Source organism: Sorex fumeus, unplaced genomic scaffold (genome assembly GCF_029834395.1).
Source record: "Sorex fumeus unplaced genomic scaffold, SorFum_2.1 ptg000240l, whole genome shotgun sequence".
NCBI classification, from domain to species: domain Eukaryota; kingdom Metazoa; phylum Chordata; class Mammalia; order Eulipotyphla; family Soricidae; genus Sorex; species Sorex fumeus.
Genome location: NW_026606297.1, coordinates 1117481 through 1143257, shown reverse-complemented (window position 1 = coordinate 1143257; position 25777 = coordinate 1117481). Strand labels below are relative to the sequence as shown.

The window sequence follows — 25777 nt, the reverse complement described above, 5'->3', positions numbered from 1 at the left end:
AGTTAAGATTACATTACAACTCAATGCTTACTAGCAATGAGATTTTGGCAGTTACTTTCATTCTTTCTTGTTTTTTATTTTTTTGCTTTTTGGGTCACACCCGGATATGTTCAGGGGTTACTCCTGGTTCATGCCCTCAGAAATTACTCCTGGCAATGCTCAGGGAACCATATGGGATGCTGGAAATCGAGCCCGGGTCCGCTGCGTGCAAGGCAAACACCCTACCCACTGTGCTATCGCTCCAGCCCCATGGCAGATACTTTAATTGGCCTGTGTCCTTGTTTTATTTTTCTGTGGACTGCCATGATGTTATAAACCTCAGAGAGGAAGAGGTAGAATTTAACATAATATTTTGCCTGGGCTGGAAAGAGTGTACAGTGTGTAAGGTGATTGCTAGCTTCCATACCTGGCATCATATATAGTCCCCAAGTGTCGCCAGGAGTGACCTCTGAGCAAAAAGCCATGAGTATGCCCTGAGTGTGACCCTTCCCTGCCAAAAAAAGCCAGAATCATTACTCTTAAAGAGGGCTTGGCACATGGAAGATCTAAAAACTTAATTCTAGGAATAATCACAGAAGATGATAAACACAAAATACTTTATGTTTTTAAATGTGAACTTGGTCTAAGGAACATTTGGAAATGAAACTTGCTTTCAGGGTTATCATTGGGAAGAACTTAACATGCCCCACAAATCCTATAAAATGCTGTCTCTAGTTGGGGTCTGAGAGATAGTAGAGCATGTAGTGAGTGTGTCTTTCACATGGTCCATCTGAGTTTGATCCCCGACACTGCATATGGTGCCTCAAATAATATTAGGAGTAAGCCCTGAGCACAACTAAGGATGGCCCTCAAGCAAAAATAAAAATACATATATTTGCCCCTTGTCCTGGGTCAGCAGCATATGTTGGACCTACTGTCATCAACTTTGGCTTGTCAAGGTTGCAGGCGGTCTCTGAATTCTGGTTGTGGCCAGTGGGAAGGCCACTGTCCATGGTGTAGAAGGTGTTTGTGGTCATGCTAGGACATCACCTCTCTACCCTCCCATGAGCATTCCCCTAGCAGCCTCTGTCCCTATTCTTTTTATTTTAATTTTTAAATGTTATTTTCATACAATTGTTCACATTTATTGATTACATTCAATATTACAACACCAATCCCACCACCATTACCCCTTCCCACCACCATTATTTCAAATTTTCCCACCACCACTCAAGCCCTGCCTGCCACAGGCAGATGCTAGATAATTTATTTTCTATTCCTTGTTATGAATATCATGAGATGTCACAAGCTTTTGGAATTCTAAAATTGTGAATAACTGGGGTCTGGAGACATCTCTGCAGCAAGCTAATTCATTTCAAGATTCACTTATGAGTCTCTGGATCAAGGCTCTTAATGCGCTTAAATGGCACCCGGAGGCAGTTCGTGGGCATGACCGCCAGGACCTCAAAAGGACAGGAAGATGGGAAGGACTGGCCTGTCCCCACTGCCATGTGGCCTGGAGTCTTCAGTCTCTGGTCCCACGTACCTGGGCTTTTCTGCTGGAAGTCTGTGACCGCCAGAGGTTTATTTGGAGTAGGCGGGGAGAGAATGCCTGCTCCATCTGAGGTGTGTGACCCTGTTCTTTCAAGGTGAACATGAGAACTTGGAGGTTCCACATACATAGTAGCTTTAGTTGCCTTCCAGCTCCACAGTCAAAGTTGAGGTTCCAGGGAAGAGAAGGTGTGGGGTGAGGGGAGGAGGCATTTACTGAAGTTGTGACAGAGTTGGAGGCCTGAGGAAATAGTGAAAAATACAAGCTCCTGCTGTTCAAGTTTTATTTGAGTCTATTTTTATATAGAAGTAGGTGAAAATGTGTCTTTATTATCCATGATTTCCATTTTTCTGTGATGTTTCATCACTCAGTACCAAGAAAGAAATATAAATAACCAGGACTTCAGAGAATTCTCCTAAGTTCAAACATCATTTGCAATTATTCAGACTTTGGATTCAGGGAGATTAAATGGTCATGGGGATATGGGTGAGTCAAGAGTAATAATTCCATTCCCTCTCTCATTTTCCCCTCATCATTCCATCCTTTTGTAGCTATATACTACTCTCCATATATCAGATGTGATGTATATTTCCTGTCTCTACACAAATATTCATTTATTGTCTATCCAGGTATCTATTATCTATCTCCTTTATTGTCATCATCTCTATAATGTACAACCTCTCCAGACTCAAGAAATGACAAACAAGAGTATTTTCAAGCAATCTAGAGTTTGGTTATCCAACTCCAGAAAGTGAATGTTTTCCATAAAGAACAAAAGGACATGACAAATCACCCAGATGATAGATCACTAAACAATTACTCTGCGTGAAGTATTATCCTAGATACAGCATGCCTACAGCGGCTCACTTTATCCTCATAATAACTGTATGGCAGGTGAGAATTCCATTTGACAAAAGAGGAGATAATGAGGCTTGGACAGACAGTACATGCTATTCCCTGTGTCCATAGCTAGTTAGTGGTAAGTCCATTTGTCTTCTGATATAGGCATTGGATTCAGGAGAAATAGCTCTGGAGTCATTTGAAAAATAAATTAAAATACTTAAACTAAAAGGATCTATGTAATTCAGGTAAGTGCACACAGTAATTTAGTGCTATGTTGGACCCAACCATCAATATCCCATAGCTCTCCTGCATCTTTCCTTCTCTGACTCCCACCAAATATCTTTTACCACAGGCTGAGGGCAGAGCACCTGGGCCATCACTGCTTACCAGACTGGGTGCCCCTGTAAGCTGACTCAGGGAGGATTGTTTTCAGGTTGTTTAGGACAATGAGCCAGAGGACCTCTAGAATTCCAGTGCTCATTCCTTATGCTTCCTCCACCTCTCACCCCAAATAGTCAAAAATGAATGAATTGGGGACTGATAGTCTACTTGTTAGATTTCAGTGAGATGGGATTTTTAAAAACTATTAAATCTCAGGAAATTGTTTTTCTTCATAAAGGTGAATTTTTATGAAGCACAAAATTTCAAGCCCGTTTAATGCAAGTTCACTAACCTTTGTTGCACGGTTATACTACTGACTCATTGGGGGTTAAGCCTTAAGGTAGAAAGCAAGGTAGTCTAAAAAGTGAATAGGTGGATAGTTCTTTAAAAAGAACATGGGGGTGCCTTGGCCACTAACAACCTTAATTGATTTTGTGGCCTTAATTAAATCACCTTTATTTCCTGAGACATAGGACTCATAGCATTCTGGCCACAGAAGGTGCCATTTCAATCAAGTGAAACTGTGGTTGCTGGAGAGTTTTTGTAGGTTTATGTTATTGGAGGAGAAATAGGTGTCTTCACTATTGTATGTTCCTCAAGTACCACTTTCATTAAGTCAGAAGCTGAGTCACTCAGACTGGCAAGGAGAAAGGGTCATGGGTGAGCTGGACACAATACTGAACTTAGTCATTCTCCTTGGTCTACGTTACCCTGTGGCCAATCCATAGACAATGCCATGGGGAGAGGTTATGTCAGGTGAGTAGTAGACAAAGGAAGGAATTTGGCTTAGGTGCTAGATTATAAGAGAAAGAGGACAGATTGGCCGCCAAGAACATTCTGTTGGTGAACTATTATCTGCCCCAGACTCAGTCAGTCTTCACAAGTCTTGAGCTCAGCTACGTGCAGGCCACAGAGCCAGATCCATGGGAAACTGAGGCTGCAGAGCACTGTTCTTGCCCTCTATCAGAGAAGTGAACTGCAAAGTGAATAAGTGTCATAATTGGTGTCTGATACTTCTTCCCCAATTTCTGCCTTATTCTGTTACTCACTTAAACAACTTCTGAACATCACTCTCAGTATCTCAAATAACCCCGTCCTATTCTGGAGGAGTTCAGCATACTCCCATTTAGGGCCGGGGAGTGTAAACCAGAGAGCAAAGTTGGAGTGGAGGTTAGTTGTTTTGAAAGACCATCAAGGGAACTAGGATGGTGTGCTCACACAGAGTGGTAGAGAAAAGAACACTGAGGTTGGACTTGGAGAACAGAGTCAAAGGACATACGTGTCCTGCCCTGGGCCTTGAGCTGCCTCAATCCATGAAAGCCTTCATTGTCTTTATGCACCCTTTGTTGGCTTCAGAGCATGATTTTGAAGAGTGGGTGCGAGGCAGATAGCACAGGAGAATTCCTGCTTCCCTGGCCAGTATCTCTCCAAGAACAAAAGCTACGACTCTTGTTACCTTATGGAGTTATCTTGCCTCAGTTAACGTGATGGGAAGGAACTGGAGCCTGACAATATTTCTCTACTCATTATAGAACTTCATGTAAAACATCACTGCAGAGGTGAGGAGATAGCATCAAAGGCTGGAGCATGTGACTTGCAAGTCGAGTCCTCCAGTTTACTACCCACACGGCTTGAGCATGACCCTCAGCTCACTGCATTGCCAAATAGATGGAGTATCCCCAAGAGTGGACCCCTAATCTCTCTGAACATCTCTAGAAAGGTCTCACTATCCCAAGAAAAAACGCCACGGTCCTCAATAATGAACTGCCTTGCCCTGTTTTTTTTTTTTACAATATTTTCAATATAGAGAAAGGACTCCTTCCTTTGAAATCAAATGTTCCTCTTTATCAGGAATTTTGATAGATCTGCTGCCTTTGCATTTCTCAAACAGGGGCCACAGTCTTTGGAAATGTAATTTTCAAGGGTATTATGTGACTCTTTCCTGAATCTGCAGCAAGCAAGCGGATGGAAATAATTTTACCTGCAATATTTAGAGCTGGGGCTAATGAATCTTCATATTTTTTCGAACTCATCTATTCTTATTTAAAAGCGATGAATGGTGGCAGTTTAGAAAGATGTACTTGTTCATCAGTGCAATAAAAAATAGATGGTATTGCAGCACAGAAGTTCTTCGTGTCCTTCCCCAAGGGGAAAAAACTAATTGCTCCAAGCAATTCAAACTTAACTACTCACTTTTAGTCCTTCCACAAGGTTCACAATCATTTTTACCTGCCCCCCCCCAAATTTTCCCCTTAACTTGAACAGTTGGCACAATTCAAGGGCACAATATTTCACATCTACATTGATATATTAATATTTTTGTATCTTTACTTGGCTAATGGATGACAAAAATATTTTTGAGTTATTCCCTAAATAACTCAAAGTACTCTACACCTGTAAGTTTGATGTATAGAATTTCAGACTTTGGATGTCATCCTCCTCTACCACCCAGAAGTGGCCTTTATTTAATCATGTCTAACACCTGATGAGACAGTGTAGGAGTCAAGAGAGATGCCTTGCAGATACTGACTCAGGTTCTATCCCCAGCATTGCTTGGTTCCCCGAACATCATGAGATGCATTCCTGGAGCCTGCAAACATCACTGGGTTTCCTGGGTCATCCCAGGCACTGCAGGAACTGATGCAGCACCTTGGACCCTCACATTGAACTGCCCATCCCATTGGTGAAGAGTCTTGGGAAGGACTCACAGACTCCACTTGAGAGAAAAACCCCTGTTCCTCAAAAATTTGTTCTTAGATAAAAACACTAATGAATAGATTTAACCTAAACACTCTTTGTTTTGTCTTGTCTTTGTGCTACACCCAGATGTGCTCAGGGCTCTGAACTTAGGGAACAGTACTGCAGGGACTCAGAGGGCCATATGTGGTACTGGGACTGGAACCTGAATCTGGGTCAGCAGTCTACAAGACAAGTGCCTGACCTACTGTCCTTTCACTCTAGCCCCTAAAGATTCTTCATGTGAAGAGTAAAGTAAGTAAAGTAAAGGCCCTCCCGTTGATCATCGATTTGCTCGAGCGGGCCCAGTAACGTCTCCATTGGAGACTTTGTTGTTACTGTGTCTGGCATATTGAATACCTCACGGGGAGCTTGCCAGGCTCTGTCATGCGGGCGAGATACTCTCGGTAGCTTGCCGGGCTCTCCGAGAGGGGCGGAGGAATCGAACTCGGGTCGGCCATGTTGGCTGCGTGCAAGGCAGACGCCCTACCTGCTGTGCTATCGCTCCAGCCCGCATGTGAAGAGAAAAGGTAGAAATGTGGCAGTAGGGAGGGGAGGGGGGGTTTATGCCTTCTTCCTGGGTTAGTCTCAATGGAGGATGGAGATCAGAATAATCACGCATCCCTTAGCTCTCTCTCTCTCTGTCCAAGGACACAGTACATAGATAATGGTCTCCCACCAGACAGTACTGTAAAGCTCAGGTTTATCACAGGCAACATCATCTAGGTTTGTATAATTATACTCTGTGGCATTCACACAAGGATGAAATTGCCTAACACATTTCTCAGAAAATATTTCTGTTAAGTGACATCTAACTGTATTGCCATCTGGAGGGTAGAATTCAATTATATTCCAGCTACTAGGACTTTTTTTTCAATGATGGTAGAAAGGGAATTCAGGTTATATTGATTCTGACTTTGGCTTTTTTCCCCCTAAAGATAATGATATACTCTTAAGAATACCGTGGAACAGGCCTGGAGAGTGTGCAATGGACTGAGCACATGCTTTACATGCAGGAGACCCAAATTACATCTTTACATGGTCACTGCGTGGTCTCCTGAGCATGGAGATGGGAGGAACTCCTGAGTACTGCTGAGTATGGCCTGACCTCCCCTAAAATGAATAGCATTTAATGACTTTGTAGTCTCGTTTCTTCATCTGTAAAAGGAAGTTTCGGAGCTGGAGAGACAGTATGGGGCCAAGGCCCTTGCCTTGCATGCATTCACTTTAGATTGGCAGCCCATCATTGCTTATAGCCCCCACCTAACACCTCCAGGAATGACACTGAGCACAGCGCAGGAATAAGTCATGATCACAGCTATATGTGACCCTGATACATGCAAACAAAATGCCCAGAAAGGATTGAACACGGAAGGAAGATACCTAGTCTTTCATCCACTCCCCAGTCTCGTTGCACACCAGACATAAATATAAGTCTTGGCCTTACTTCCTGGAGAGACCACACTTGGATTTGGCACATTTTCAACATCATGCTCCAGGTAACCACAATCAATAAAGAAGGATTAACAATTGCCGTGAAATATATTTACCACTCCTGGGATAGAAGACTTCCAAGGTACCATCTAAAATCCTGGGCTCCTCTTCAGCACATAGTCTGAAAACATTTAATAACAATGATTTAAAGCAACTGACAATACTTGTAATGCCCTGTGGTAGACAGAAACCCCAGAGAACATGGCTCCAGACAAATGAAATACTTAAAGCATCTCATGTACAGCCCATGGCAGCCAAGTACTAACTGATAGTCTGTTGGGGTCTGATGTCAAAGAGGCATCATCCGATTTCTCCTAAACGTGAGCTGCAGGACATGATTTTCAAACTATTCCACAAAGAAGAGAGAATTTAGCAATGGAAATGTTCAGCTATTGGCAGCGAGACACTCTGTGGAATATTTGTTGTTATTGAGGTGACGTTGCAAAAATCACAGAGCCATAAGCCTCATTTCCCTTGCTTGGTCTCCTGGACCTAGAAGGACAATGGCATAGTAGTAGCCTGGTCCTATAGTGAAGAATTTATATTGTATAAAATATAAAATATTTGTATAATATATATTGTCACCCAATATTAGTGACATATTGAAAACCCACCGTTTAATGACTGCACTGATTAAATCTATATGAATAGATCCTTGCTTATTTCATTTTATTCTGAACTCTAAATTTATTTTGGTATCAGCATATTCATAAGAATATGAATAAAGAAATAATATCTTTTGAAAAGCACTACTTTTCTATACTTGAAAATGGTCAATGGTTAGGGAGAACGAGGGTTCCTTCTCATGTGTGTTACTTTGGTTGTGATCTCCTCCACCCAGATCCCCCATCTTCCGGTAGCTCCGTCATCTGCCAAGGCAAGTCTAGTAGTTAATTCCTATGAGATGCTTTTCTTTTCCTCTGTCTACAGGTACCTGTGTGTGACTCTTCCTAAAATTTCCCGGTGACTTCAGTAACACCACTCTGGTGCCAGAGGTCACACCATAGCCAGATCCTCTGGCTATAGTGTCCATGCACACATTTATTTCCCCTTTCTGTTTTTCAAGACTTTGTGTGGAAAATACATTGAGCATTTGCCTTAGTTGACTCACACCATAACAGAATATTAAAAATATTGGGTGGCTTGAAAACAAGAAATGGGACTGGTTCACTAGTCTGGGTCTGATTTGCCCAAGATAAGGTGCCAGCAATGCTGCTTTCCTATGGTGCTTATAAAGGAAGGATCTATTCCTTATATCCTTCTTTGGCTAAAAGGTCCTCTCTCTGTCTCTCTGTCTCTGTCTCTGTTTCTCCCTCCTCTATCTCTCTATATAACCTGTCATCCCCATTCTTTCATCCATTCCTTCTCCCATTCCTGCTTCTTCACCCACTTCCTCCCCTAATCACAAATCAAAATCACACAAATCATCCTGTTAATCGTTGATTGCCTCGAGCAGGCCCCAGTAACGTCTCTTTCATCCTAGCCCTGAGATTGTATTCAAGGCTCTTTAGGAGAATGAGACCCATCATTGTTACTGGTATTTGGCATATTGGGTACGCCACGGGGAGTTTGCCAGACTCTGCCGTGTGGGCAGGCTACATTCGGTAGCCTGCCAGTTTGTCCCCTAATATCTTTTCATAAGTCAGGTTGGATTAGTGCCCACTCTAACAGACACGTTAAGTCTCTAAAAACATTTTCAAATAGTAGCAGTATGGTGATGGGTTGAGTTTCCCTCTCAGTTCTGAGCAGAGGCCCGGCAGCTGAAGACCTCTGGGACTCAGCCACAGTCATGCTGAAACCACTCTCCACATGCTAGGACAGCCTCATGGATGTAGGAACCGGCAGAGGAACCCAGATGTGCGGGACCCGGGGCTGAGATCTCCAAGCCTGCTCGGTTTGGGACTGGGCCTCCTCCACCCAGATCCCCCATCTTCCGGTAGTTAGAGAGTTCCACCCACCAACTGCCGTGTAACCCCATCAACCGCCAAGATCCAGAGACTATAAAATCAAGCTCCCAGAAGCTTGTTGTCTTGTTGTCCTGACCTCTTATTGTATAGTTCTCACTCTCAGAGAACCCGGCAGGCTACCGAGAGTATCCTGCCTGCATATATACCTGACTGGGAACACCTGTAAAGGTGAGTAGAGGCTGCCCCCAAAGCCTCAATCCCTCTTAGAGAACCTGGCAAGCTACCAAGAGTATCCCGCCCACACAGCAGAGCCTGGCATGCTACCCGTGGCATACTCGATATGTCAAAAACAGTAACAATGATGGTCCTCATTCCCCTGACCCTGAAAGAGCCCCCAATATGCCATCAGGCTACACTAGCATGTGACAGGGAGGAATGGAGATGTTACTGGCACCTACTCGAGTAAATGGATGAAGAACAGGGTGATAGTGATAGTGAAGGTAATGATGATGGATTATCAGTTTATTTCAATTGCTCTTTATGGTTTAGGCTATCATACTAGTTCCTTATGAATATAATCTTATTCCTTGTAGCAACCTGTGGATCAGGTACTATTATTTCCCTCATTTTATGTATTAAAGTCCAGGTTCAGGTGAGGAAGATATAACCCAAGATCCCAAATATATACCCATGCAGCTACTTTATTTAGCAAGCATTCTTTTTTTATTCTTTAAAGGCCGAAATGAGTAATAGTGACCTTATTTGATAAGAGTAACCATGTTCTGTTCTTACGGGCAAAATCTAGTAGTTTACCCTTTTTTCAGTGTATATGTCTATAACAAGGTTCCTTTTTATAGAAATGCCTTGTATTTACTATGCTCAGTACCTCGTAATTTGATCTGTAAGTTTAGGGAGGCTGAGACAGAATACTGAGCTTATAGAATCAGTCAAAGTAAAGACACTAACTAAATGGCAATTTGGCCTATAATAACCTGCTAATCACGGACCTCTAATTAGTATTGATGTTTGAAGTCTGGTGAATATAAGATGCCATCTTTCTCTTACAATTACAGAAGCTATTGCTTGCAATAACTATGACTCCTAGGAAAGCTGACAAAATATACTTTTGCAACTTTTCTAGTAATTACCTCATGTAATTGGCTGAAGAGATGGACTTTTGTGAGGTAAGTTTTGATTTTCCCAGGGTCAGGCTGATACCCAGCACAATGTACCATGTAAGTCCCTACTAAGTCCTTTTCAGCATGGTGGGTGGGCAAGGAGAAAGGCAGAAATTTAGGATCACGATAAATTGACACAGACTAATTTTATCATCGATATGCTACTTTATTCATGCGACGGCTGGAATGGGAAAACATGGGAGTGAAGATAGATGGTCGGCAACTACACCACCTCCGCTTTGCTGATGACATCGTTCTAATAACACCAAACATCAACCAAGCAGCACAAATGCTGAAAGACTTTGACCGTGAATGTGGAAAGATCGGACTACAGCTGAATCTTGCGAAGACAATGTTTATGAGAAACAGCCTTGTTCCTGACGCTCCATTTGCTCTCAACGGAACCACCATCTCCGAATGCAACAGTTATATATACCTAGGTCGAGAAATCAACATGATGAATGACCTGGCACCTGAGTTGCGCAGGAGGAAGAGAGCGGCTTGGAATGCCTTCAAGAGCATTGAAGAAATAACTAAAAGGACAAAGAACCTCCAGCTACGAGCACATCTCTTTGATTCCACTATTCTTCCTGCATTAACATATGCCTCAGAGACCTGGACCCTACGAAAACAGGATGAGAACACTATTCGGGTCTCTCAAAGAGGAATCGAAAGAACTATGCTTGGAATATCACGATTCACTCAAATGAGAGATAGAATCCGGAGTTCTGATCTTCGTCAACGCTCAAGAATCAGGGACGCTGCCTCATTTGCCAAGACGTCAAAAATCAGATGGGCTGGACACGTAATGAGGTTTACAGACAACCGCTGGACTAGAGCCATTACTGATTGGATTCCACGAGACATCAAAAGATCACGTGGACGCCCACCTATAAGATGGTCAGACTTCTTCGTCAAGACCCTAAATGATCGGTTTGAGGCTCTACATGTTCCTAAAACGAACAGATACCATTGGGCTACGCTAGCACGCAACCGGGATGAATGGAGACGTTACTGGCACCCGCTCGAATAAATCGATGAATAACGGGGATTAAGTGATTAAGTGATGCTACTTTAGTAGTTCAAATTTGAAACCTCCATTCAGCTGCATCATCTATTCACACATAGTTGAAAAGCAAGATAGGTATCTCTGTTCTATGCTGAAGCCAGAGTAATATGTTAATTCTAGCTCAAAGATTTGCTTAAATCTAATTGAAGTTTTCATTTTGTTCCAAACCCCACCTCTTGGGTAAGGATCCCTCCCATAAAATCATTCCCTGAATTTCCTTTGCCCTGATCTCCTCTCCCTCCTAATTCTTACCAAAGGGCAGAGGTGAATCCAATCTATTTATTTTGGTATTCACATGATCCTCTTTCAATTTCTCATTTACACAGGTGAATTCCTATAAATACAAAGACTTGGAAAATATGGCGGCCGGACTCCAAAATTTACTACAAGCAGTAGTAATTAAAAAAGCATGATACTGGATTAAAGACAGACCCTCAGATCAAGGGAATAGAATTAGATATCCTGAGACAGACCCTCATGTATATGGTCAGTTAATCTTTGATAAAGGACCAAAAAGTTGCAAGTGGAGCAAAAGGAAATTCTCTTCAACAAGTGGAACTAAGCTACATTTTTTTTCTGGAAAAAAGAACTCAGAGCTCTTTCTAACGCCATGCACAAAAGTCACATCAAAATGTATCAAAGACCTTGATAATCTTGAATCCATAAGGTACATAGAGGGAAATGTAAGCAGAATCCTCCATGATACTGAAGCTCTTGGCATCTTCAAGGATGATACAACACTGGCCAAGCAAGTGGACGTAGAGATAAATAGGTCTGCATTAAGTTAGGAAGCTTCTACACCCCCAAAGAAATAATGACCAGGATACAGTGACAACCAACAGAATGGGGAAAATTATTTACACAAAACCATCTGATAAGGCGCTAATATCAAACAGATAAGGCACAGGTAGAACTCTACAAGAAAAAACATCCAGCCCCATCAAAAACTGGGGAGAAGAGATGAACAAAAACTCCTCAAAGAAGACGTACAATGGCAAAAAGGCACATGAGAAACGCTCTTTATCACTAATCATCAGGGAGATGCAAATCCAAACAACAATGAAATATCCTCTTATACCACAGTGACTGGCACACATAAAAAGAACAATATCAACCCGTGATGGCCTGGATTCTGGAAGTGAAAGGGACTCTCATTCACTGCTGATGGGAATATATACTTGTCCAGCCCTTCTGAAAAATAATATCAATATTCCTACATCATCTAGGAACTGAGCTTCCATTTGACCCAGCAACCCCATTTCTTGGAATATACATAATATTTGCGCCCTGATGTTCCTTGCAGCACTATCCACAATAGCCAAATTCTGGGAACAACCCAAGTGTCTAAGGATAGATGACTTGATAAAGAAGCTATCATACATGTACACAATGGAATATTACTTGGCCATAAAAAATTGTCATGAAACTCTTGCTATATGGAGGGGCCTGGAGAGTATCATACTGAGTATTCAGAGGGAGATGGACTGACATAAAATGATCTTTTTCATATGTGGGGTATAAAGAAACATACTGGTGGAATAGTGAATACCCAAGACAATGGAAAAAAAGACCATGAGAACTGGTATTCAGTAGGAAACATGCCATTTTAGGGGCCTAGAATATAGGACAGGGAGGGGTCAATATCTATGATGGCAGGAAGCTTTCAACCAGGAGGAGGAGGTGGTGCTGAATGGTGGTTAAGTGCTATGTATAAAACCTTATTCAGCAACAGTATTGCAAACCACTTTGCAAAAACTTACACACACATATGCACACACGCGTGCACGTGCACACACACATATATACACACATACACACGTATATATGTATATAGGTGCATATATACATATCGCTTCTCGGCCTTTTGGCTAAGATCAAGTGTAGTATGCCATATATATGTGTATATATATATATGTACACACACACACACACACACACACACACACACACACCTCTTGTTACTCTTGTTAAAGCAGCCTAGTAGGTGAGGGGCAAGTGGGGGTAGGGTGAATTGGTGAACAGAATTGGACACTAGTGAAGGGATGGATGTTGAAATATTGTATGCCTGAAACCAAATCATGAATAAATTTGTGATTTCATGGTAACTACATTAAAAAAAATGTACAGTGTGTACAATGACCCTTACCTGGGTTAGCACTATTGAGAGGGGTAAGCAAAGTAAAAGTGAAATCTTGAACCCTAGTTTTTGCTCTCCAGATTTTCTGCTTGAAGGACTAAACAGCCAACATTAAGGATGAGAGGAGTGGTAGAACCTTGGTATTGCACCCTGTGCTTTGTGGCAGACCTAGTGTAATCTTGACAGCAGCAAAACAGTAAGCAAAAAGTTACTCAGTCTCTAAACTATTTTAATGTGGGTGTTGATCCTGAGACCTATACTTACCTATTTCATACCAGTCATGGCTGTTTGCTAAAGCAAAAACCTCGGTGATAATGATTTCATTTTGTTTTGGAAAGAAATACTATGCTTGTACTCAATAAACCTCTGAATCTTCCTTTGCTACAATACCAGCAGCTTTATCTTGCCTTTCGTTTCCAATTTATGTCTCTAACTGTCTTTGATCATGTTGAACAGTTTCTTCAAATGTTAATTCCCTTGAAGTCAACATCTATCTGATCCCACTGTGAAGAAATTGCTCTATCTCTGATTATAGTAAGCCCCCAAATCAACTTGCAGGTAAGAAAACCTTAGTCAATTTGTCTTAAAACACAGGAAATTATGGTCTAACTATTACCAAATACCTCTTTTAAGGCTATGGATATGTAGAGTTAAATAAGAATATTTCTCAGGGTGGTAGGTAGGAAATATGGCCTCTCTAGACATCTGGATTGCTTTAAGTAACTTAAATGAGAGGCAGACTAGATCATAGTTTTCCTTCAAATACAGAATTTATCAGTTGTGACTGTGCCTTTATGATGTCTGAAATAGCCAAGAGAAGCCAACAAGGAAATAGAACACCAATACTGGAAGCTGTAGGTGAGCAGGCTAATTCTGTGTGATATAGTACTTCCCTATTGGGTGCTTCTGCACTTTTCCCAATCAATCTAAGTTAGGAGACTGGGGCTGTTTGGCAAGGAGGGTGCCTAACAGCTTGTCATAGTAGCACTGTAGCACTGTCCTCCCGTTGTTCATCGATTTGCTGGAGCGGACCCAGTAACATTGTGAGACTTGTTACTGTGTTTGACATATCGAATACATCACAGGAAGCTTGTGAGGCTTTGCTGAGCGGGTGAGATACTCTCGGTAGCTTGCCGAGCTCCCTGAGAAGGGCAAAGGAATTGAACAAGGGTCGTCTTGTTCGGCCGCATGCAAGGCAAACGCCCTATCCGCTGTGCTATTGTTCCAGCCCTGCTTATAAAATATGTGTTAGATAACATGAGGCTAACACCTAGGGGTAGTAGATACATGGGATAGGTAGATTGCTGCATAGCTGGAAGCCTGCCTCATGAGCAAAGGGGAGAAGGCAGCTGGAATAGAGAAAGGACCACTAAGAAAATGATGGCTGGAGGAATCGGTCGGAATGGGAGATGTGTGCAGAAAGTAGATAAAAGACCAAACACGATAACCTCTCAGTGTCTGTATTGCACACCATAATGCCCCAAAGTAGAGAGAGATTATGGGGAATAATGTTTGCCATGGAGGCAGGGGAAGGGTGGGAAAAGGGGGTACCGGGGATATTGGTGGTGGGGAATGTGCACTGGTGGAGGGATGGGTGTTTGATCATTGTGTGATTGTAACCCAAACATGAAAGCTTGTAACTATCTCACGGTGATTCAATAAAATTAAAAATAAATAGCACTGTAGCATTGTCCTCCCGTTGTTCATCAATTTGCTTGAATGGGCCCATAACATCTTCATTCTGAGACTTGTTTTTACTTGTTGTTACTGCGTTTGGCATATTGAATACGTCATGGGTAGCTTGTCAGGCTTTGCTGTGTGGGCGAGATACTCTCCGTAGCTTGCCAGGCTATCCGAGAGGGGTGGAGGAATTGAACCTGGCTCAGCTGGGCTGGCTGCACGAAAGGAAAACACCCTACCACTGTGCTATCGCTTCATAAATAAGTAAAAAATATGTTATGTGTTCTATATTATTCTGTGCAATTAGTATTAGTTCTTTGAATCTAACATTATCCCTGTATTATAGGGAAAGGTGCACTCCTCTACTGATAATATAGGGACCAACTTAGGCTACTGAAATAAGAAGCAAGACAGGAACTTGGGGTCAACCTCTTATTAAGCAACAAAGTAATATACTTTCTGATATTTTCTCTAAGCATAGAGAGAAGTTGCATAAACTTGCATATGGATTCCTGCAAGGATCCATATTTATTTATGGATTCATATTTTATTCATTTTTTTTCCATTTTGTCTTTGGACCACCTCCAGCTGTGCTCAGGACTAGCTTCTGGTTCTGCACTCAGGGACCACTCCTGACAGAACTTGGAGTAACTATATGTGTTGCCACGATTGAATCCGTGCTTCACAGATGGTAGCAGGGTGAGCACCTTACTGATGTACTATCTCTCTAGCCTCAGAAATCTATTTTAAAGTGGAAATGTGCTTATATATTGTTTTCTTTCCCTTGTTGTTATTTTTGTTGTTGCGGGTCTGGGAATAGCACACACTTGCAAGCACAGTGCACACCTCTTTGATTGTAGTGCTTGCACTGGCTTCTCGGATCACATTAACAGTGCCACTGCGAATGGATTAACTTGGCATGTGGGATGTTGCTGGGGATTGAACTCATATTCTCACGTAGACACAGGGAAGTGCTGTAACCACTGAGCAACATCTTTAGGCCTGACCTTCTGGTTTTCAGGAGATACTCTTGTTATTTCATGGGACATGATTTGGCCATATGCCTCTCTTCTGCCTCGTTTTTTTTAAGAATAAGAGTAGATAGCAAAGACATTGAATTTAGAGAATTGTTTACATTATAAAACATCCATTACTTTGTTATGTCACATAAATTAAAGGCAAGGTTATCAGGATAACTCAAGCAATGAGGAAAATCTGTCATTTCTTCTTAGTCAATTGGTTTTTTGGGGGACTACACCCATGGGTGCTCATGGGCTTCTTCCAACTCCATATTAAAGATTACGCACTAACAGAGATTGAATCTGGGTTTCCCACATGCAAAAACGTATCCCAGCCAACTCTCTGTCCTTCGTTTATCAGTCTCTAAAAATATGTTTTCTTCACAGACTGCCTTAATATCTCACAATTATTCTGGTCTCTGTGTAATCATCCATATTGTAGGGAGTAAACATGGGGAGGGAAAGGCAGCTTTCACAGTGTCTGTCTCAAACCTCAATGCGTGCCCTATCTTAAGATGTGACCTCAGCAAAATATTAGTTTAAAAACAACTTTTTAAAAATTTAATCCAACTTCATGCATTACAGACTCCACTTAATTAATGATGATTTTTACTAGAGAAATGGCACTCAAACATCTTTTGCGTCTCCCGCTTTGCCTCGATCCTTCCTTGAGTTGGGATTTCATGACTAGAGGCAGATGATCTTCAGTACAGATCGTCAAAGAAAAGTTTTTTTTTTATGGTCATGTGCTGTGGCTTCACCCCAGAACAAAGGAAGGAGTAGCAAAGACAGAGGCCTGAGAGGAACGGAGGCCAGTGTGACTACAAAGCTTCTTTACAGCATTGAAGACAGATACGCAACCTGTTGGGTAGTGTTTGAAAAACAAGTGTTTTTCAAACCAGTTACTCAGAGAGCCCAGCAAGCTACTGAGAGTATTTTACCCACACGGCAAGGCCTGGCAAGCTACCCGTGATGTATTCAATATGCCAAAAATAGTAGCAACAAGTCTCACAATTTGTTGTGAGACGTTACGGGGCCTGCTCGAGCAACTCGATGAAAATGGGACGACAGTGCTACGGTGCTACTTGGAATAGTGTACACATTGCTTCATTATTATATTTTTTATGTAAGTGTACTGCTATTTTTTCAGCCACTGATTAGCTGAATGAATTGATCATGAACTCCACCTTATATTTTTTTCATTATTTATAATTTTATTTATTCAATCACCGTGAGAGCAGTTACAAAGCTTTTGGGTATAAGTCTCGGTCATACAATGAAACACCTGTAACTTCACTCCAATGCCCATTCTCCACCATCAAAAACCCAAGTATATTCCCTGAACACATTGCTTTAAAGAAACTTTGGGGAGTTAAAATAATTTCCACTCATCTGTCTGGCTTTCTTCCAGCATTTGCAAATTCAACATAATTAATGACAAGTTAGTGGCGGAACAAAAATCAAAGCAAGATCTCTTTCCTTCTTCTTCTTCTTCTCCTCCTTCTCCTTCTCCTTCTCCTTCTCCTTCTCCTTCTCCTTCTCCTTCTTCTTCTTCTTCTTCTTCTTCTTCTCCTCCTCCTCCCCCTTCTCCTCCTCCTCCTCCTCCTCCTTCTTCTTCTTCTTCTTCTTCTTCTTCTTCTTCTTCTTCTTCTTCTTCTTCTTCTTCTTCTTCTTCTTCTTCTTCTTCTTTTCTTCTTCTTCTTCTTCTTCTTCTTCTTCTTCTTCTTCTTCTTCCTCTTCCTCTTTTCTTCTTCTTCTTCCTCTTCCTCTTCTTTTTCTTCTTTTCTTCTTCCTCTTCCTCTTCCTCTTCCTCTTCTTCTTCTTTTCTTCTTCTTCTTCTTCCTCTTCCTCTTTCTCGTCTTCTTCTACTTATTCTTCTTCCTCTTCCTCTTCCTCTTTTCTTCTTCTTCTTCCTCTTCCTCTTCCTCGTCTTCTTCTACTTATTCTTCTTCCCCTTCCTCTTTTCTTCTTCTTCTTCCTCTTCCTCTTCCTCTTCTTCTGTTCTTCTTCCTCTTCCTCTTCTTCTTCTTCTTTTCTTCTTCTTCTTCTTCTTCTTCTTCCTCTTTTCTTCTTCTTCCTCTTCCTCTTATTCTTCTTCTTCCTCTTCCTCTTCTTCTTCTTCTTTTCTTCTTCTTCTTCCTCTTTTCTTCTTCTTCCTCTTCCTCTTCTTCTTTTCTTCTTCATCTACTTCTTCATCTACTTCTTGTTCTTCTTGTTCTTGTTCTTGTTCTTCTTCTTCTTCTTCTGCGTCTCCTTCTCCTTCTTCTTCATCATCATCATCATCATCATCATCATCATCATCTTCTTCTTCTTCTTCTTCTTCTACTTCTTCTTCTTCTTAGTCTTCTTCTTCTTCTACTCTTCCTTCTCCTCCTTCTCCTTTCCTTCTCATTCTCCTTTTAGTCCTTCTTCTCCTTCTCTGCCTCCTCCACCTACTTCTCTCCTTCACCTTCTCCTTCTTATTGTCCTGCTCCTTCTCTTCGTCCTCCTCATCCTCGTCCTTGTCCTCGTCCTCCTCTTCCTACTCGTCCTTCTTCTCCATCTCCTGCTTCGCCTTCTCCTTCTCGTCCTCCTACCTGTTTTCCTACTCTCCTTCTATTTTTCCTTCTCCTTCTTCTCTTCTCCTCCTTCTCCTTCTCTTTCTCCTTCTACTCCTCATCCTCTTCTTCTTATGCCTCTTCGTTCTACACTTTCTGCTCTTCTTCTTCTTCTTCTTCTTCTTCTTCTTCTTCTTCTTCTTCTTCTCCTTCTCCTTCTTCTTCTTCTTCTCTCTTCTCCTTCTCCTTCTTTTTCTCTTCCTTGTCCTCCTTCTCCTTCTCTCCTTCTCCTACTCTTTCTTCGTTTCTCCTTCCCTTCCTCCTCATTCTCCTCTCCTACTCCTTCCCCTTCTCCTCCTTCTCCTTATTCTCCTTCTCTTCCTCCTCTTCATTCTCCTCTACTTCCCCTACCCCTTCTCCTTCTCCTTCTCCTGCTGCTTCTCCTCCTCCTGCTGCTTCTCCTCCTCCTTCTCCTCCTCCTTCTTTCCTTCTCCTTCTCCATCTCCTTCCCCTTTTCCTCTTCCTTCTCGTTCTCCTCTTCCTGATCCTTCTCCTATTCCTCCTCATCCTCCTTGTCATCCTCTTCCTCTTCCTCACGCTCCTCCTCCTCCTTCCCCTTCTTCTTCTCCTTCTCATTCTCTACCTTATCTTCCTCTTTCTCCTTCTCTCGTTCTCCCTCTCCTTCTCTTCTCCTCCTCCTTCTCTCCTTTTTCTTCTTCTCATTCTCCGTCTCCTCTGTCTCCTCCTCTTTCTACTCCTCCTCCTCCTCTTCCTCCCCCTCCTCCTCCTCCTCTTCTTCTTCTTCTTCTTCTTCTTCTTCTTCTTCTTCTTCATCTCTTCCTCCTGCTCCTCCTCCTGCTCTTCCTCCTTCTCGTTCTTCTCCTTTTCCTCTCCTTCTTCTCCTTTTTCATTTCCTCTTCCTCCTCATCCTCTCCTTCTCCTCCTTCTCCTCCACCTCCCCCTTCCCTCCTCCTCCTCCTTCTCGTCATCTTCTCCTACTCTTTCTCCTTCTCTTCCTCCTCCTCCTCCTTCGTCTCCTTCTTCTCTCCTTTCCTTCTCCTTCTCCTTCTCCTCCTACTCTCCTCTCCTACTCCTTCTTCTCCTTCTCCTTCTACTCTTCTTCCTCTGCCTTACCTCTCCTCCTTCTCCTTTTTCTCCATCTCCCTCTCCTCCTTCTCCTCCACCTCCTACTCCTCCTTCTCTCCTTCTCCATCTCCTTCTCCTCCTTCTCCTTCTCCTTCTCCTTCTCCTTCTCCTTCTCCTTCTCCTTCACCTTCTCCTTCTCCTTCTTCTGCTTCTTATCCTCGTCCTTCTCATCCTGCTCCTCCTCACGCTCTTCCTCCTCCTCCTTCTAATTCTTCTCCTTCTCCTTCTCTCCTCCTTTTCCTTCTCTTTCTCCTTCGACTTCTACTTCTCCTTCTCCTCCTCCTTCTCTCCTTCTCCTGCTCCTTCTGCTTCTCCTTCTCCTCGTTATTCTTCTCTCCTTCTCCTTCTCCTTCTCCTCATTCTCTTCCTTCTCTTCCTCGTACTCATTCTCCTCTCCTGCTTCTTCTCTTTCTCTTTCTCCTACTCCTTCTTCTACTTCTCCTTCTTCTCCTTCTCCTTCTCTTACACCTTCTCCACATCCTCCTCCTCCTTCTCCTTCTCTCCTTCTCCTTCTCCTTCTCCTTATCTCCTTCCACTACTCCTTCTTCTCCTTCTCCTTCCCCTTCTCCTTCTCCTTCCCTTTCTCCTGCTGCTGCTCCTCCTCCTTCTCTCCTTCTCCTTCTCCATCTCCTTTCCCTTCTCTTCCTTCTCGTTTTCCTTTTCCTTATTCTTCTCTTACTCCTCGTCCTCCTCGTCATCCTTTCCTCCTCCTCACGCTCCTCCTCCTCCTTCTCCTCCTCCTTCTCTACGTTATCTTCCTCTTTATCCTTCTCTCGTTCTCGTTCTCCTTCTCCTTCTCTTCTCCTTCTCATTCTCTCCTTCTTTTTCTTCTCCTTCTCGTTCTCCGTCTCCTCTGTCTCCTCCTCCTACTCCTCATCCTCCTGCTTCTCTTCTTCTTCTTCTTCTTCTTCTTCTTCTTCTTCTTCTTCTTCTTCTTCTTCTTCTTCTTCTTCTTCTTCTTCTTCTTCTTCCTCTTCCTCTTCCTCGCTTCGTTTCACCCTTCTTCTCCTCGTTTACTTCCTCCCCTTCATTTTCCTCTCCTTCTCCTTCCCCTTCTCCTTCTCTGCTTCTCCTCCTGCTCCTCCTCCTCCTACTCCTTCTCCTCCTTTTTCTTCTCCTCCTTCTACTTCTCCTCCTACTTCCAGTCCTCCTTATCCATCTCCTTCGTCTGCCTCTTCTCCTCCTTCTGCTACTCCTTCTCCTTCTTCTCCTTCTCCTTCTACTGATTCTCCTTTACTTTCTTCGCTTCCTCCTCTTCCTCTTCTCCTTCTCCTTTCCTTCTTCTCCTTCTCCTTCTGCTCCTTCTCCTCCTTCTATTTCTCCTCCTACTCCTCCTCCTTCTCCTTCTCTTCTTTTCTTTCTTTTTCTCTTTCTCCTCTTTCTCCTTGTCCTCCTTCTCATTCTCCACCTCTTTCTCCTTCTCCACTCCTCCTCCTTCTCTCCTTCTACTTCTACTTTTCCTTTTCTTCCTCCTTTTCCTCCTTCTATTCTTCTCCTCCTTCTCCTTCTTCTGCTCCTCTTTTTCCATTTTCTTCTCTCCACCTCCTTCTACTTCCCTCCTTCTCTCCTCCTTTTTCTTCCCCTTCTCCTTCTTCTTTTTCTCCTTCTGATTCTCCTTCTCTTCTTCAGCTTCTCCATCTCCTTCTCTCCTCCTCCTTCTCCGTCTCCTGCTCCTTCTCTTCATCCTCTGCGTCCTCCTTGTCCTCGTTCAACTCCTCCTCTTCCTCCTCCTCCTAGTCCTCCTCTGTTTTTCCTTCTCTTTCTCCTCCTACTACTTCTCCTCCTCCTCCTTCTATCCTTCTGCTTCTACTGCTCTTTCTCTTCGTCCTCGTCGTCCTCCTCGTCCTCGTCCTTCTCCTCATCCTCCTTCTCCCATTCCTTCTCCTCCTTCTCCTGCTCCTTCTCCTTCTCATTCTTCTCTTCCTCCGCCTCCTTCTCCTCTCCTTCTTCTCCTTCTATTCATTCTATTCCTCATCCTCCTACTCCTCTCCTACTTCTCCTTCTCCTGCTCCTACTCCTTCTTCAACTTCTCCTTCTTCCCCTTCTCCTTCTCCTTCTCCTTCTTTCCTTCTCCTTTTTCTTCTCCTGCTCCTTATCTTCGTCCTCCTCGTCCTCGTCCTCGTCCTCCTCCTCTTTCTCTTTCTCCTCCTCCTCCTAAATCGTTACCCTTCTCTTTCTCTGTCTCCTTTTTCTTCTCTTCTCCTTCTTCTCCTTCTCTTTCTTCTCCTCCTCCTCTTCATTTTCTTCTTCTTATGCCTCCTCGTCCTCCTTCTCCTTGTCTTCTTCTTCTTCATCTTCTTACTTTTCCTCCTCTTCCTCCCCCCTAGTTGTTATTCTTCTCTTCCTCCTACTCCTTCCTGCTCCTCCTTCTCCTTCTGAATCTCCTCCTTATTTTTTCTCTTCCTCCTTGTCCTTCTCCTTCTTTCCATTTACTTCTATTTCTGCTTCTCCTTCTCCTTCTCCTTCTACTCCTGATCGTCCTCCTCGTACTCCTCGTCCTCCTCCTCCAGGTCCTCCTCCTACTTCTCCTTCTCCTTCTTCTCCTCCGACTCATACACCTCCTTCTCCTTCAGTTCCTCATTCCTCTTCTTTTCTTCTCCCTCTCGTTCTCTCCTCCTTCTCCTCCTTCTTCATGTCCTCCTCCTCTTCCTCTTCCTCTTCCTCTTCTTCTTCTTCTTCTTCTTCTTCTTCTTCTTCTTCTTCTTCTTCTTCTTCTTCTTCTTCTTCTTCTTCTTCTTCGTCTTCTTCTTCGTCTTCTTCGTCTTCTTTTTCTCCTTTTTCTCCATCTCTTTCTCCCCCTCGTTCTCCTCTCCTACTCCTTCCCCTTCCTTTCTCCTTCTCCTTCTCCCCCTCCTCCTCCTCGTCTTTCTCCTTCTCCGTCTCTTCTTCTGCTTCTCCTTCTCCTCCTTCTTCTTCTCCTCCCGCTCCTTCTCCTTGCCCTCCTCTTCCTCCTCATCCTCCTCCTTCTGCTCCACCTCCTCATTCTCTTTCTCCTCCTACTCCTTCTCCTTCTCTCCTTCTCCTTCTACTTTTCCTTCTCCTGCTAATATTCTTCTCTTTTGTTTCCTTCTTCTTGTCCTCTATTTCATGTTCTCCTTCTCCATGTTCTCTTCCTCCTTCTCCTCTCCTTCTCCTTATCTTTCTCCTCCTTCTCCTTCTCCTCCTCTTTTTCTTCTCCTCTTCTCCTTCTTTCTTCTTATACCTCTCCTCCTCATCCTCCTTCTCATTCTCTAATTCTTCTTTTCCTTCTTCTCTTCCTCCTCCTTCTCCTTCTCCTTCTCCTTCTCCTCCTCCTCATCAACTTTCTACTTCTCTCCTCCTCCTTCTTCTCCACTTCTACTTCTCTCTTTCTCATTCTTTTACTCCTTCTCCTTCTTCTCCTTCTCTTCTTCCTCCTCCTTCTCCTTCTCTCCTTCTCTTTCTCCTTCTACTACTTCTCCTTCTCTCCTCCGTCTCCTGCTCCTTCTCGTCTTTCTCCTTATACTCTTCGTGCTCCTCCTCCTCCTCCTCGACTTCTCCTTCGCCTTCTCCTTCTCGTCTTTCATCTCCTCTTCCTCTTCCTCTCCTTCTCTCCTTCTCCTTCTCCTTCTCCTTATACAGCTCCTTCTCTTCGTCCTCCTTGTCCTCGTACTCTTCCTCCTCCTCATCCTCCTCCTTCTTCTCCTCCTCCTTATCCTCTATCTCCTTCTCCTACTCCTTCTCCTCCTCCTCATCCTTCTTCTTCTCTTCTTCACTTCTCCTTCTTCTCTTCTCATCCTACTCCTCTCCTTCTCCTTCTCCTTCCCCTTCTCCTTCTCTGCCTCTCCTCCTGCTCCTTTTCCTCCTTTTCCTTCTCCTCCTACTCTTTCTCCTCCTTTTCTTCTCCTTCTTCTACTTCTCCTCCTACTCCTAGTCCTCCTTATCTATCTCCTTCTTCTGCCTCTTCTCCTGCTGCTCCTCCTTCTCCTTCTTCTTCTCCTTCTCCTGTATTTTCTTTACTTTCTTCTCTTCCTCCTCCTCCTTCCTTTCCTTCTTATCCTTCTCCTTCTCGTTCTACTCCTTCTCCTCCTTCTACTTCTCCTCCTTCTCCTCTTCTTCTCTTTCTTTTTCTCTTTCTCCTCTTTCCCCTTGTCCTCCTTCTCATTTTCCATCACTTTCTCCTCCTCCCCTCCTCCTCCTTCTCTCCTTCTACTTCCACTTCTCCTTTTCCTCCTTCTAATCTTCTCGTCCTTCTCTTTCTCTTGCTCCTCTTTCTCCATCTTCTTTTCTCAACCTCCTTCTCCTTCTCTCCTTCTCCTTTTCTTCCCCTTTTCCTTCTTCTTTTCCTCCCCCTGATTCTCCTCTTTAGCTTCTCCTTCTTCTCCTTCGCCTTCTTTCCTCCTCCTTCGCCATCTCCTGCTCCTTCTCTTCATCCTCTGCGCCCTCTCGTCCTTGCCCAACTCCTCCTCCTCCTCTGTTTTTACTTCTCCTTCTCCGTCTTCTTCTATTTCTCCTCCTCCTTCTACTTCTCTCCTTCTCCTTCTCCTGCTCTTTCTCTTCGTCCTCTTCATCCTCCTCGTCCTCGTCCTCCTCCTTCTCCTTCTCCTACTCCTTCTCCTATTTCTCCTGCTCCTTCTTCTTCTCATTCTTCTCTTCCTCCTCCTCCTTCTCCTTCTCTCCTTCTCCTTCTGCCCCTTGTCTTCATTCTCTTCCTAATCCTTCTACTCCTCTCCTCCTTCTCCTTCTCCTGCTCCTACTCCTTCTTCAACTTCTCCTTTTTCTCCTTCTCCTACTTGTCCTTCTCCTACTCCTTCTCCACATCCTCCTCTTCCTCCTCTCCTTCTCCTTCTCCTTCTCTCCTTCTCATACCCCTTGCACTTCTTTTTCTCCTTCTCCTTCTCCTTCTCAATATCCTTATCTTTCTCCTCGTTCTCTTTTCTTCTCCGCGTTCTCCTTCTTTTCCTCTTTCTCTCCTTCTCCTTCTCTTTCCCCTTCTCTTTCTTCTCCTACTTCTCCTTCTCTTTCTCCGTCTGCTCCTTTTCCTTCTCCTTTTTATCCTTCTCCTACTTCTTCTCCTTCTACTTCTTTTTCTCTTCGTCCTTCTCCTTCTCCTTCTCTCCATCTCCTTTTCCTTCTGCTTCTACTTCTCCTTATCTTGCTCCCGCTCTTGCTCGTTCTCCTCGTCCTCCTCCTCCTCCTCCTCCTCCTGGTCCTCCTCCTCCTCCTTCTCCTCCTCCTCCTACTCATTTTCTTCCTTCCACTTCACATACTCTCCTTCTTTTCTTCTCCTCCCTCTTGTTCTCTCCTTCTCCTTCTTCTTCTCCTTCTCCGTCTACTCCTCCACCTTGTCCTCCTCCCCGCCTCCTCGTCCTTCTCCTTCTCCCCTTTGCCTTCTCTTTCTCATTCTCCTTCTCATTCTCCTTCTACTCTTCATCCTCATACTTCTCTTCACCTTCTCCTGCTCCTACTCCTCCTTCTTCTCCTCTTTCTCCTCCTCCTTCTCCTTCTCTCCTCCTTTTCCTTCTTCTTCTCCTGCTCCTTATCTTCGTCCTCCTCATCCTCCTCGTCGTCCTCCTCCTTGTCCTCCTCTTTCTCCTTCTCCTCCTTCTCCTTATCCTCCTCTTTCTCCTTCTCCTTCTCCTCCTCCTAACTCTTTCCCCTTCTCTCCTTCTCCTTCTTCTCTTCTTTTTCTTCTCCTTCTCTTTCTCCTTCTCCTCCTGCTCATCTTCTTCTTATGACTCCTCTTCCTCCTTCTCCTTGTCTTCTTCTTCTCCTTGTCTTCTTCTTCTTCTCCTTGTCTTCTTCTTCTTCTCCTTCTTCTTCTTCTTCTTCTTCTTCTTCTCTCCATCTTCATCTTCTTCATCTTCCTTCTCTTCCTCTCCCCCTTCTTCTCCTTATTTTTCTTCTATTCCTCTTCCTCCTGCTCCTCCTTCTCCTTCTTGTTCTCCTTTTTTCTCTTCTTTCTTCTCCTTCTCCTTCTCTCCCTCTCCTTCTCCTTCTGCTTCTCCTTGTCCTTCTCCTTCTCTTTCTCCTACTTCTGCTCGTTCTCCTCTTCCTCCTCCTCCTCGTTCTCCTTCTCCTCCTACTCATTTACCTCCTTCTCCTTCATTTCCTCATTCATCTTCTTTTCTTCTCCTCCTTCTCGTACTCTCCTTCTCCTT

General features: G+C 43.5%; 1 pseudogene; it reads left to right on the top strand.

The window, feature by feature from the left end:
* The first annotated feature begins 12987 nt into the window (after positions 1-12987).
* On the top strand, positions 12988-13096 carry LOC130018182 (uncharacterized; annotated as a pseudogene).
* The last annotated feature ends 12681 nt before the right edge of the window (positions 13097-25777 follow it).